General features: G+C 41.3%; 1 protein-coding gene and 1 long non-coding RNA gene across 8 annotated transcripts in view; one reads left to right on the top strand and one right to left on the bottom strand.

The window, feature by feature from the left end:
- Sgcd (sarcoglycan delta) overlaps window positions 1-13562 on the bottom strand; it is a 959917-nt gene that overhangs the window by 38238 nt on the left and 908117 nt on the right. The window lies entirely within an intron of this gene.
- Window positions 1-13562, top strand: part of LOC110345000 (uncharacterized) — a 43398-nt gene that overhangs the window by 21699 nt on the left and 8137 nt on the right. For both annotated transcript variants that reach the window (XR_015444647.1, XR_002388017.2), the window contains one exon: window positions 673-898. This is a non-coding gene — a long non-coding RNA (uncharacterized LOC110345000). The remainder of the gene's footprint in view (window positions 1-672; window positions 899-13562) is intronic.

Genomic DNA, 13562 nt, shown 5'->3' on the forward strand with positions numbered 1-13562 from the left:
TCTGCCTCTTTGGTGTCAAACTCCTTTAATTATTTGATTAGGTTTGCTCTCTCCATTTCCATCATGAGAGTAAACCCAGTGGTCTGGTTTAGGTTGAATTAGTTGGTCTCTCTGCTGTATTTGACAACTGTTCATCCCTTCCTCCCTTCTTGATGGTTAACACCCTCGGCTTCTGGGATATCTTTCATTTTCAATTCTTGCAGTAATCCTTAGGTTTATGAACTGGTTCTTCTTCAACTCCCTGGCTTTGATCAATATTCACTTTGCAGGTGACCTTAACCCGTGCTCTGGTTACCGCCTCTACCTAGAAGGCTCCTGCACTCACATCTTCTGCCCTAAACTCTAGACTGATAGGTCTAATTGCCCATTTAATTTTGCTCTCATGACAGCCAACTTAGCATTTTAACTGAACTCTTGATTTCTGTGCTTGTCCTGCAGCCTTCCTTCTCTCTGTTCAGTGCATTCTCACTTTCTAGTCATTCAGGCCATGTCCCAAAAGTCACCAATATGTCAGGATATTCTTTGGCCTCTGCTTTCAGTATCTATTCAGAGTCCAAATACTTCTCAAGATGTCCACTGCTACCACCATTGTATCTTCCCTAGAGTTTTCAAGAGCCTCTTTAATTGGTGCCCTCATTTGCCTCCCTGCCCCTTGCTCTTTTCCCTTCACAGAAGGCAAACTTGTATGAAGGTGGCACATCTGGACCAACGTGATGCTTGGAATACAAGCCTTACCAGCAAAATCTACCTCAAGTGCATGAGAAGAGAAGCCTTTCTTTGGCAGACTGCCAGGGTGCAGGTCTCGAGGATACAGCTTTTTGTCAAGCACCCTTTGGTTCTCAGCAGCCTCGATTTCACTACGCTGCTCAAGGCCCACAGGTGGTCACCATGCAGGCAGGTAAAAGCTTCATCCTTCAAACCATGCAGACTGCTTTACAGGCCCTGGCCCCAGCCTGCTTCTCAGCACTCCTCTCTGAATATTCTTTCACTCACATTGTTCCAGCTGTGTAAGTGGCCTTGCTATTCCCCAAACACACAAAGCCTACGCCCACCTCAGGGCCTTTATGCTGCTGCTGCTGCTTGGAACATGTTTTCCAAAATACAGACTTTGTTCACTCTTGGTTCCATTTTTCTGCTCAAATGCCAGCTGGTTGGAAGTTGGAAAGGTCTTTCTCAACTACCCACTTAGAGCAGGATGCTCCCTGGCGCTCAACATCCTACTTTTTATTTCTTCCCAGTACAGTGGTACCTTGGTACATGGGTTCACAAACTTAGTCCTTTCTATGATTCTGGCTGCAACCGAATAGAGAACAGAATCACAGAAAGGATTAAGTTTGTGAACTGAAATAAATGGGTAGATAGGGCAAATGTCCCTAATTTGGACTTCATACACTCCTTTATATAGAGCAAATCTGGGATCTTGAAGAGCTTAAAGGGAAAGACAGAGATGTTCATACAAAGAACACATAGGTGTCTGTGTGTACACACACAGTCATGTTTTGGGGATACAGTCTGAGCAATGCATTGTTAGACAATTTTGTTTTTGTATGATTATCATAGAGTACACTTCGACAAACCTAGATGATATTACCTACTACACATCTAGGGTGTATGTTTATGTGGTACATATATGGCACATATATAATATACGAGGCTATAATGGTATGATGCAGTAAGTATGCTATGTGAGTCTGCTGCAGGCATATGGCACAGAGTTTGATAGTAAACTTTTTTTAAATAAGTAGAAGTTCATTCTAAAATAATATAAAGTGTTGTATAGCAAATGCATATGACAACAGCAAAGTTGCTTTTGTCATTATCAAGTATTTTATGATGTACTCTATATAACGGTACACACTACACTTTTATATGACTGGCAGTACAGGTTTGTCTATAGCAGCATCCCTATAAACACATGAGTAGTGCACTATGTTAGGAGGACTACAACATCACTGGGAACAAATTTTTCAGCTCCATTATAATCTTATGGGGCCACTGATATCTGCGGCCCATTGTGGACCAGAACATCATTTTGAGGTACAGGACTGTGTGTATCTTTAGTTTTTCATCCTGCTATGCTTCTCTGGAGAACCTTGATAACATACAGTCTAGTGAGGAAGACGCCTGTTATGTAAAAATCTTAACTGTTGAGGGAAAATGAAGATAATCCAAGTACTACTCAGGAGAAGTGAACGGAGTTAAAGAAGTCCAAATTATGGAATTTTCCAGGGTTGCAGAAGCCACCAAAGGTTTCCCTGAAGAAATGGCTCTTGACTGTGAAAGCAAGGGGAGTGGGAGAGGGCAGGACAGAACGAGCATGACAGGAGGAGAAAGAGTCTCTGCTCAGACCTGCAGGCCTTTATCTTGCCATCTTTGCATCCTTACAGTCCTTGGACACAAATACCATTATTATCCCTGTTTTAGAGATGAGAAAACCAAAGCATTTCAGGTAAACCACCTCATCCAGAGCCACAGAGTTGGGGTGGCGGGCCTAGTCAGACCACAGCCTCAGCACCCTTCTGCAATGGCCGGTCATAGCAAGGACAATCAGGGGAGCGCTCACGAAACTGGTTCGGACTCAACAGTCCTACTGGATTCACCTTGAGAAGCTGTGTTCTGTTCCCCTCCTTACTCCTTTCAGGGAGTACACACGTATGTGAGGCACTGTGCTTGCAGCTGGGACTTTGGACCTGCACTCAGTCCGCAGAGGAAGGCAGATGTGTCTGTGCAGAGCCTCCAAAAGGAATGGGGTCAGTGTCCCAGAGAAAGTGACTTTTAAGCTGCACTTTGAGAGATGTTTTTCAAGGGCATCTGGGATTTGTTTTAATCAGCAACAGAAACAGAAATGTCTCTCATGGAGGAATAAGCTTGTACTTATAGTTGCCTCAAACAGGAGGCATGAGGCACATCGGGGGGGGGGGCATGGGGAAATGCCAAGGCTGCTCAGGAGGCACAGAGGGTGAGAGGGGAACATGAGCCAGAGCCTTCCCTGTGGCCCTGCAGTGGGGTGTTCATCATACGGGAAGAAATAAATGGGGTGTGATGTGCAGGACTGGGACTGGTGGTTGGAAAATTTCAGTGTATAGGGTATAGGAGCTTCGTCCCTCTTGACTATTACCTGATCTCTCGGTAATGGAGGTACTTAGCTATCAGGACCCTAGCAGATATGGAAAAGGTACTTGCAGGCAGGCAGCCATCTGCCCTCTCTAGGAGTTCACTGACCCTGTGAGGACAGCTCCTCCAGTGTCAGCCACACTCTGTAATGTTAGAGCACCAGGGTCCAGAAAATAAAGGCATCATTGGTGCAGATGCAGGGAATTTATTCAGAAGAGGTAGGGCTGGGCCCTGCAAGGAAGATCAATCTAAGTACAGAGCCACTGAGGCATGAAGGGTCTCAGAAAAAGACAGGGTAAGAGGTAGCCAGGGAGAAAGATGCAGACGGTCCAGTAAGAGCTGGAGTTAAAAATCTGTGTTCCTCATCAATATGCTCATCTCTAAGCAGTGGGTTGACATCAAAGGCTGCATGATTCATTCAAAAAGCATGTATCTCTTTGAGGCATCTCATGTAAAGGGACCTTTTTCAAATCAGCTCAGCTTTCCCAGCATTACTTTAAGTGAACCTCCTTTAAACTTTTTACGTGCTCCCAACCTGATGCCCAGGTAAGTGCTTTGATTTCTTATTTAAAATATTCCACGTGTTAATTTCACACATGAGAAAATAAATCATATGAAATCTTACTACAGAATTAGTCAAACCACAACTATATTTTCAGAAACAAAGATGACTCATGTTGCTTCCTAATTAAACCTTAGAAGGCTTAATTAAAAAGCATAATTTGGAGAAAACCCGTGTAGGAGGCAATGGGGTTTAGGTCTATGAATTCGGGCACACAGAGCTTCCCCGCCCCACCTCTGCAGAGGGCAGAGGAAAGAGATGCACACATGAGACAAACTGTCCTTAGCAGGGGAAATGGAGCTGGGTTGTCTTCCTGCTTACACAATACCTGTGAGCCCACAGTGAGCTTCTTAGTGGTTAAAAGCAGACTTGTAAGGAAACAAACATTGTACTGATTCCATGCGGGTGACCTCGAGTGTGCTCTGGCAACCCAGCCCTGCAGCAGCAAACATTTATGGAGTCCGGTGCTTTGCTGCCATGGATGAATACTACACAGCCACTCTGGGGAGTGGGTCATACGATTCCCAATCCTCGTGTATGAAAAGGGAGGGCATGAGAGGCAGAGCTAGCACACTGCTTTTCCTGCTTCACAGCTATGCGTCCATCACAGGTTCCCTCTGGATACCAGTGCTTTCTAACTTTCTGAGCTGTGAGATTTGCAGCCTCAGTGCCTAATGCATAGGTAAAACATCTCCTTGGAAGGTACTTGTGAGCCTGGCAAGAGTAAGCACGTCCTAGGTACACTGGTCGTTAGCATGTCTTCCATCATCAACATCAGAGAAGGCTGGAGGGTTCCAGCAGGACTCTGAATCAGGGAATTGAGGGTAACTCAGAGCCCAACCAGGACTGAATGGAATTCAAGTGCGAAGATTGTCTTGCACAACTTCTCCAATATGCATTTTTTTTAGTACAGCCATTACTTTCTTGTAAACAATGTTGTCAGTGCTCTGCTGAAAACTACTGAAAAACATTTAAACATTGGTTTAAAAAATCTTCATTTTGGCTATGCAGCAGGCCCTGTAGGATTTGGCCCACGTCTCTCCTCTCACCACTCTTTCTTTGTGAAGGACACCTGGCACAGTCGCCAGCCTTCTGCTTCTCAGACAAGTATGCCGGGCACCGTGCTGGCCACCGATATGCAGATTTTCTCCCTTAATCCTCACAACAGACCTATGAGGTGCATAATGGTGTTATCTGTGCTTTCCAGTTGTGGAGACAGAGGCTCAGAAAGTTAAGTAAGAAAACATAGTAAGTGGTAAAGCTGTAATTCAAATCCAAGGGCTTTTGCTTCACAGTGCAAACTCTTAAACTTGACACCATGTAGCACCACAAGCCTGATCTTGCCTGTCATCTTGTGGCCACTCCTAGGAAAGGTCTGTTGAGTGAAGAAGAGACTGATGATGGAGTGGCCACGTGGATTAGCTGCTCAGCATGGGGAGAAGCCAGCAGGAGGAGCAAGCCAAGTCTGCCTCACAAAGGAGACACATTTCAAGCCCTGAATGTGCAAGTGTGACAAGTACCCCTCTTCATTTGTCCTCCCTCAATGTAAAGCTCAACGTCAGCAACAAACTGCCCTTTGCCGATAAGCTTGGGCCAACCTTAAAGGCTCTAATCTCCTGTCCTTTTTCACTCACTGTAAAGATGGTCAACTTACAATGATTGCACTGAATTTAATCTTCATTATACATCTTAACTACTCCTCCTTCTCCCTCCCTTTTATTACTTCTTAATTAATTTAGGGCCAAGGTCAATGGCAGGCCATAGGATGAGTGCCTGGACCCATCAGAAAGAGGATAACATGCTCACGCGCAGCTTCGTGAATGCAGAGTTTGAGTGGTGGTGTGCACCAAATGCCAGCTTCTGCCGCTCACTGAGCCCTTTCTCAGGCCTGTCAATGATGAACTTTTAAGAAACAGTCTCTACTTCTCCAGGACCCAGCAGAGCAGCCCACACCTTCCACCCCAGGAATTTATGGATATACATATGTGTGTGTGTGCATACTAATGTAATTATACATACGGACACATTTATCTCCATCTACAACGTACACATATGTCATACACCGACGTGAGTGGCCTGAGCTCAACTTAGACAAGTGTTAAAGGAAAACACAATGATTTATTGAAAGGATACCCATTTTTCATCAAAGATTGCAAATCTGAGTGGCTGGTTTTGAAAACAAAAAACACAAAGATATGTCTCACGTACATTCTACTTGATATGGTGAGTAAAAGCAAGTATGAAAATCCCCTAAAATCACACCGGATTAATATATACAATCAATTCTTATTATTCACAATAGTTATCTTTACAAAATCACTGTGAAGGCTGGAATAGTAAATACTGAATCACTTATTCTAGGGGAAATATAGGGTTAGGGTCCTGCAAGGGTCTGGTTATGTTTTGGGCACCTGATTAAGACACAATTTTGTTTTATGTGTGTACCTGTTTAAGAATACTTTAAAAATATATGTATATTGTTAATTCATTAACATTGCTCTCATGGCCAATAGTACTTTCTAATGCCCGATGAAGTTACTAAATGGGTATTTTCTCTTTAAGGCATATTAGCTTTCTTCTACTTAGAAACACTAGACAGCACTTTAGAACTAGAATTAAGGGCGAAACCAGACAGCAAAATCACAGAAAAAATACAGGTGCACCAGGAAAGATGGCAGTAAATGAACCATGGAAAGGGGATGCAAGGTTGGTTATAGTCTGAGAGGTAAAACAAGGTGTATGTCGGGTGACTCACATGTACCATTGCTCTGAACATATATAACTGTCTAAACAGTGAATACTGATGATGGAGTTACAAATAAATAAGCAAAAAATACATTCATATATGTGAGATCTGTGAATTATGAAGGTCAACTATCAATATTAATTAGAAGCTCTGCCCTTGAGATTGCCTTCATATATGCTGGAGTAAATAGGTAACTGGGGCATTTATTTGGCATGACTGGGACCCATGCTATGGTTTTCTACAAGCAGCACAATTATCTTTGAGATGATAAAGTATCTGATTAGTTTTTGAAGGGATGAGAATTAAGCATCTTAAAGACACATCCAGTGGGCAAAACACTCTTGTTTAGTTGAAAAAATACTAGATGTTATCTCAGGTAATCAAGAGAAAGTGGGCATTTGGGAGATCTCTTCTCACTTCCAATGACCCCCTTTACCTGTCCAGTCACCCCTAGGACTAGCAGTGGGTCCCTGCCAGCTGAGCTTGTATTTATATATATATATATATATATATATATATGAATGCAGTCAACATATACCAAGTACCTACTGCAGGAGCAGTGCTGCCAAGAGGCTGGGAACCAAGTTCCTCATGAGTTTCCATTACATATGGGAGTTAGTTAACAAGAATATAAGATGCCCAACGTTCTGAGTGCTAAGAGGGAAATAGTGAGGTAACAGAGCAACCAAGTAGGAAATAGCTTTTCTGGAAAAGGGAATGGGAAATGCTCTTCTGAAGACGGAGCTTGGGCAGGTGCATGCAGTTCCTAATGTGGAGCACAGGCAGGGGCATCAGAGCTTTGAGTGCAAGGTGCAGACAGGCTGGTTCTTCACTACAGACTGGGGAGACAGAAGATGGTGTGGAGCCCAGACCTTGCCTCTAAGTATCTCAAGAAGCTGGATGCTGGCCCTTGGATTCTGTAAGACACATGGTGAGCTTATCAAATATTTTTCTCTTTCATCCTAACCCAAATCTCTCTGGGTCTAGTATTTGCAATCAGTGACTTCTGCCTAATAGGAAAGTTGATTGGTGTAGTTAACTGAGGATATTACCTTGGCTGAGAAAATTAACACATTCATGACAGGCCATAATTTGTATCTCTCACTGCCAGGTGGCTCTGAGACATCCACTGGCGTACTTGGGTGGCATGGGACAGTAGCGCTGGGTGGTACCAGCTGCCTGATGGGATAGTCATGTATGTACCACTGGTAGTTCAATCTAGCGGGAGTATGTAAATTTATTAAATATGAAGATTAAATGATTAAATAATAACTATCTTATCTAACTGCAATAACACTTTCCTACACCAACCACTCACCTTAAAAGTTTTTGAAGATCTGCTGAGTTAGGAACTCATCTCTCCCATTAGGAACTGGCCAGAGTATCAGACCATCACATCTCTGCAGAGATATGTGTTTATGATATAGTTTGCTTTGGGACATTTCAGGAAGCCATTAAAATATAAAACCCGATTTTTAAAAACTGCATATTCTGGATTAAAGCTCCCAGGGATCCCTCAAAGCAAAGTCAGGTCAGGGCTGGGATAACTTTTCCTTGAAGTCTCAGGAAGAAGTAAAATACAGCAATTACCACTTCTCACAGAGGAGTCATCCTCAGGCAAAATACAATGGATTAAAAGTACTTATGTTCTTGCTGACAGCTGCCAAAGCTGCCTGGATTTAAACATTTTTCTTATCTCTGCCTGTTCTGTAAGATACTGTGAGATATGTTTGCAGGAACTTAATGTTAACTTGGCAGGAAGCTATGGATTCCCCCTCTGTGGTGACCTGGAGGACACACAGTGTTTACTATATCAGGAAGTTCTAGGAACTAGCTTTGTGGGGGCACAACACCTCCAAATATTTCTCTGGGATTGGAAACTAGAAGTATTTTTTTTTTTGCTTAAATTCTTTTATTGGTACATTTTAGGTATACAGTACATTTACATTTATCACTGGGTACTTGTACCTGCACATGATGTATCTTGGTTCTTATTTTTTCCCCATTACCTATGCACCCTTCGCCCCCTCCACCCTTCCCTGTTTACAAAGACCTTGTTTCTTTTTTCTTTTCTCATAATTTTTCCTTTCCCTTCTTTCCTTTCCCATTCCCCTCTCACTTCCCCTAGCCCTTTGGATCTTTTCTTCCTATTTCAAATGATCAATTATTCATTTTAATCATTTTAATCCTTATTTACACTTTCAGTTTCTCACACTAGAGAAACTATTTGGTATTTACACATGTGTGTCCTATTTATTTCACTTAAGAGTATGGCCTCAATATGCATCCATTTAGCTATAAATGTCTCTAGTTTCTCATTCTTTATGGCTGAGTAGTACTCCATTTTATAAAAAAACCACATCTTCTTTATCCAGTTTCCAGTTGATGGGCACTTGGGCTGTTTCCAAGCTTTAGCTGTTAAGCACTGTGCCGCTATAAACATGGGTGCCCATATATCGCTGTGGTATGATTCTTTTAATTCTTTTGGGAAGATACCCATCAGGGGAATAGGTAGGTCAAATAGGACTTCCAGTCCTAGTTCTTTGAGGTATTTCCATACTGACTTCCACAGTGGTTGCACCAGTCTGCACTCCCACCAACAGTGGAGAAGGGTTCCTTTCTCCCCACACCCCGCCCCTAGCATTTGTTATTGGTTGATTTCTTGGTAGCAGCCATTCTTTCTGGGGTGAGGTGGAATCTCAGAGTTGTTTTCATCTGCATCTCTCGAATGAGGAGTGATGTTGAACATTTTTTCATATATTTATTTGCTGCTTTTACTTCTTTGAGAAATGTCTGTTCATTTCAGATGCCATTTTTGAATTGGGTCTTTGAATTTGGGGGTGGGTCTGATTTTTTTCAGTTCTTTATATATTCTAGATAGTAGTCCTTTGTCTGAGATACAGCTGCTAAATTTTTTTTCCTACATTGTAGGTTGTCTCTTAGCTCTGTATAACATAGTGATATTGCTCCAATTTAAAAGAAGTAATTTTGTTTTCTCAGAGGCATATTTTCGCTTGTTTTTCTATGGTGCTAGAATTGGCACTAGCATCCAAATTGAATATTTATGGCGTACCTACTCTCTATCAAGCCATGGTCTAGGTACAAATGTCTTGTTTTAATGTAAAATTTTAAACCTCCTTGTTTTGCTTTTTGTCTACATTACTCCTGTATCCAGTAAGGAGGCGAACAGGAGTGGGGTGAAGGTTGCCACTTAAAATCATTCAGAGCCTCTGGTCTGCAGTCAGACCCCAAGGTGTGTGTGTGGCTACTTCACTCCTGTGCTCCCCACACAAATGCTCTGAAATTTCAGTCTCTTTCACTGTTTTTGCCACTGCATGACCTTGTAGCCTTTGTATATTGTCCTTGAAGGGGATCAGAATATGCCACCCCAAAATACACCCTGGTAACATGAGGATTATTCTGAGCTAAAGGCAACAGAGATCCAGCGGGCAGCTCTCCACCCTCTCCCTATTAAAAAGCAGGACAAAGATTTCCCCTTGTGGAGGAAATCACCCTCCCCTCTCTCAGAAAGACCCTAATACAGGCACCTAACATTTTGGCTTGCCTGGTCTGGGCTGAGTAAAGAGGAATTATCTTGGACCTCATACAAACTTACAATATCATTAAAGAACTTGAGAAAAAAAATATATATATACATTATAACATTAAAAAACAGAGAGGTTGGCTACAGGGCAGACTGGTGTGGCCTAGCTTATTAGCTCAGGGATGGCACCAAGAGGAATATATATAGCAAACCTTACTGAAACATCTTCTATTGGTTTCCCCATACACTTATCTTCGCACAATTTACTGCCCCTAGAAGCTCAAAACCCCTTTTCTTTGTCTTGTCCAATCTCCACAAATTTATTCCTCTTAAAAAGAAATAATACATGAAACCTTTGGGTCTGTGTCTTTGGGATTTTCACTTCGTTTCTATAAGTCTCCCCTTCCACATGCATAAGAAATAAGCCTATTTCGTTAATCTATCTTCTGTTTAATTTTCAGGATGCCAGGTACACTCAGGGTAGAAAAGGTAGTTTCTGGCATTCTCTGTATATGTAGGGGCACCCCAGAACCAGTACCTACTAACATAATCTAATAAACTTTCTCTTCTCTTAAATCATGGGCTTGCCTATGTGTTCAGTTCTGCCCACTTAAAAATAAGGAATAGATGCATTTGAAGATTGTTTATCCTACAAATTCATACAGATTTAGAAACCATTCCTGAATACACCTAATATGTATTTTTATGTATGTATCCAACTGCTCAAATCAGGGGAGATATTCCAGAAGATATCTCCTGACTACATTCTGAAACTTAGCTTATGAAGAAGACTGAAAAGTATAAACTAAAGGTGGGCTCCAACTTACACTAGATTTTTTACCTCAGTGAAAACCAGCACAAAGCAAAACAAAATTGTTCTTCTAAAAGTCCTTACAAATTACCTATCCAGTATCAAAAATTTAGCCACACACGCTATCTGTACTATGATTTACTTATTTTAAAAATAAATACTTAAATTTTAAAAGGCAGTTTTGTTTTGCTACTACAGGTAGTAAATCAACATTGCTTGTCCCAAAGAAATAACCAGAAAATGAATATAAAAACAAGATAGCAATGATTTACCTGGAAGCTGTGATGTATCAGAAAGGTTTACTCTCTGTTCAGAAAAAGTAACAGCAAGTAATCCCACAAGATAGCCCCACGACTTTATCCTTGGCTTAGGATGGTAGAGTTCAAAAGGGAGGAGCTCTTTCTCTCTGTTATTTAATATACCACCAAATTATCTCCAATTATAGCAATGGCATGCTTTCTACACTTTGGGAAACACTGATATAGTTACATCAGCTCAGTTAACATTCAAGAAAATAAAGCTCAGATCAACCAAGAAGTTACTTGCCAACAGACACAAAACTTAGATCCTTTTAGACACTTAATTTTTTAATTACACAAAAATTCTCATTTAGAAAAATAATATTTAAAGGCTATGTTTAGCTTCCTGTAATGACTGGTTATCACTGTTGATTCAATCAACATTATTAATGTCTTATACAATAATGTAGTGAAGATTTTTCTTGTTATTTCTAACAGGAATAACTGTCTGTTGCAAAAGATAAATATAGATTTGTTTTCATGAACAAAGGACAAATATTTTCATTCATTCAGTTGTTTTCCTTTGTATCCTCCCTTGGTGTTCATTCTGGTTTTTTTTTTTTTCATGTTATCTTGGGAACCTATCATTCACAATCACTATGAAACTCTTCTTAAAAGAGAAAAGATGTGGTCTTCTAGTAAGATCTCATAGTACACCAAAACGTATGAATCTTAATTACATTCAAACACTCTACTGAGAGTAGTAATTATAATAAGAGTGTGTCAGTCTAAAGAAATAATTTTAGGCTGGAGATTTAGCTCAGTGGTTTCCCTTCCTGCTGCGCAAGCGCAAGGACCCAAGTTCAATCCTTGGCACCAAAGAAAAAAAAAAGAAATAATTTTATTGAACAGAGAAGGCATGGAGCCAGTTGATGTGCCATGACATGCTGTTCAGCAAACCTTTATTTTCATCAGCACACGTTTGCAGTGCATAATGATTGCATTCATCATGGGGGGTTGGTACAGGCACCTAACACATCTTAATTCCTGTTTCACCCCCTTCCTCTCCTCTGCCCCCCCTTTCCTCCACCTCTTGGTCCCCTTCTTTTTTGGAAAAGATCTCTGTCCCATAATATACTTTTAAATACTGTCTATTAAGGTTTACATATGTCTCATGTGTTGGAAACTTAATCCTCAAATGCATGTCAATGGTATTTGGAGGTAATTAGGATTACATCAAGTCATGGGGTTTGGTCTCCGTTGGCACTAATGGCTTTATAAGGAGAGGGAGGGAGATGAAAATAGCATACTTTCTATGTCTCACCAGGTGATGCCCTGTCATGTTATAACACAGCAAGAAGGCCCTCACCAGATGCTGATAGTGGATGCTGGTAGTATGCTCTTAGACTTCTCAGCCTCCATAACTAGGGGCCAAATAAACTGCTATTCTTTATAAATCACCCAGGCTGAGGAATGTTGTTATGGCAACATAAAACAGACCAGGACACTATCCTAGTCTCCAGCAACCCCCCCCCCCCAAAACATGGACAGACTAATGGAAAAAAAATCTTAATTTTTATGTAAAAATGTCTGACTTTTCATCAAAAGATCCAGTACTTAGAGCCTAAATGTATGTGTTTGGTTTAATGTATCTGTGATTCAATAATATCTTGATTTTAAAATGATTATGGTTTTTGGAACACATGTTACTTCTTGTCACTCTGTAACCTTTCTTCCTATTCAGGAAACAGATAGGGTAATTTAGGCAAACTAGAGAATAAATGAAAGAAGAATGGAAGCAATACAATAGCTAAGTTCATGGCTTTTAGATCTTGAAAAGGCTGGGTCAGTGTACAAACAATAGCTCAGGTGAAGCAGCATGTTATCATATCACCAGACTGAATCTAGATGAAGAAAGAAAGGGCTAAGGGAGAAGGGAAGGAACAAGTTTAGACAATGAGGAATTTCTGAGAATGGGTCCTAGTCTCTACTATTTCCATCCTCGCAGAGAAATCCCAGGGCAGGGAGTGGCTGATCACTGACACCTCCAGGTAAGAATGGGAACCTGAGAGCAAAGGAAACATGCATCCTGCACCTTCTTCCCAGGTAATGTCAGCAAAGTGTCCAGATCCCAAGAAGAAATGGTTTCCTGAGGGCTTTGTAGTTTGCCTTTGAGCATGGCACAAGTGACAGGAAACTCTTTCCCCATATGAAAGGGCAGCAGGAACTGACACAAAACATGGGTAGAGTGCACCTTCTCATGGTCAGGATTATGGGACTGCTATGACCACTGCCTAAAGATCAGGAGAGTAATAGGCACCGTGTCAGATGGCAGTGCAGGTGGAAAATGAAAGACTCAACTTTCATGGTCCAGACATGGCATGATGCTATTTCTCCCCTAAGTATCAAGATACGCAATCAGAGAGGGCAGAGTGATATCCTGCATTAGGTGGAAATAAGCTGATGCTATCTAAGATAAAGATTCTACTTTTTATTTCTATACTGAGGATAGAATCCAGGACCTTTACACTGAACTGAATCCTCAG

Source organism: Heterocephalus glaber, unplaced genomic scaffold, assembly GCF_053883595.1.
Source record: "Heterocephalus glaber isolate CG9 unplaced genomic scaffold, H.glaber_assembly_v1.0 deba00001606, whole genome shotgun sequence".
NCBI lineage: Eukaryota > Metazoa > Chordata > Mammalia > Rodentia > Bathyergidae > Heterocephalus > Heterocephalus glaber.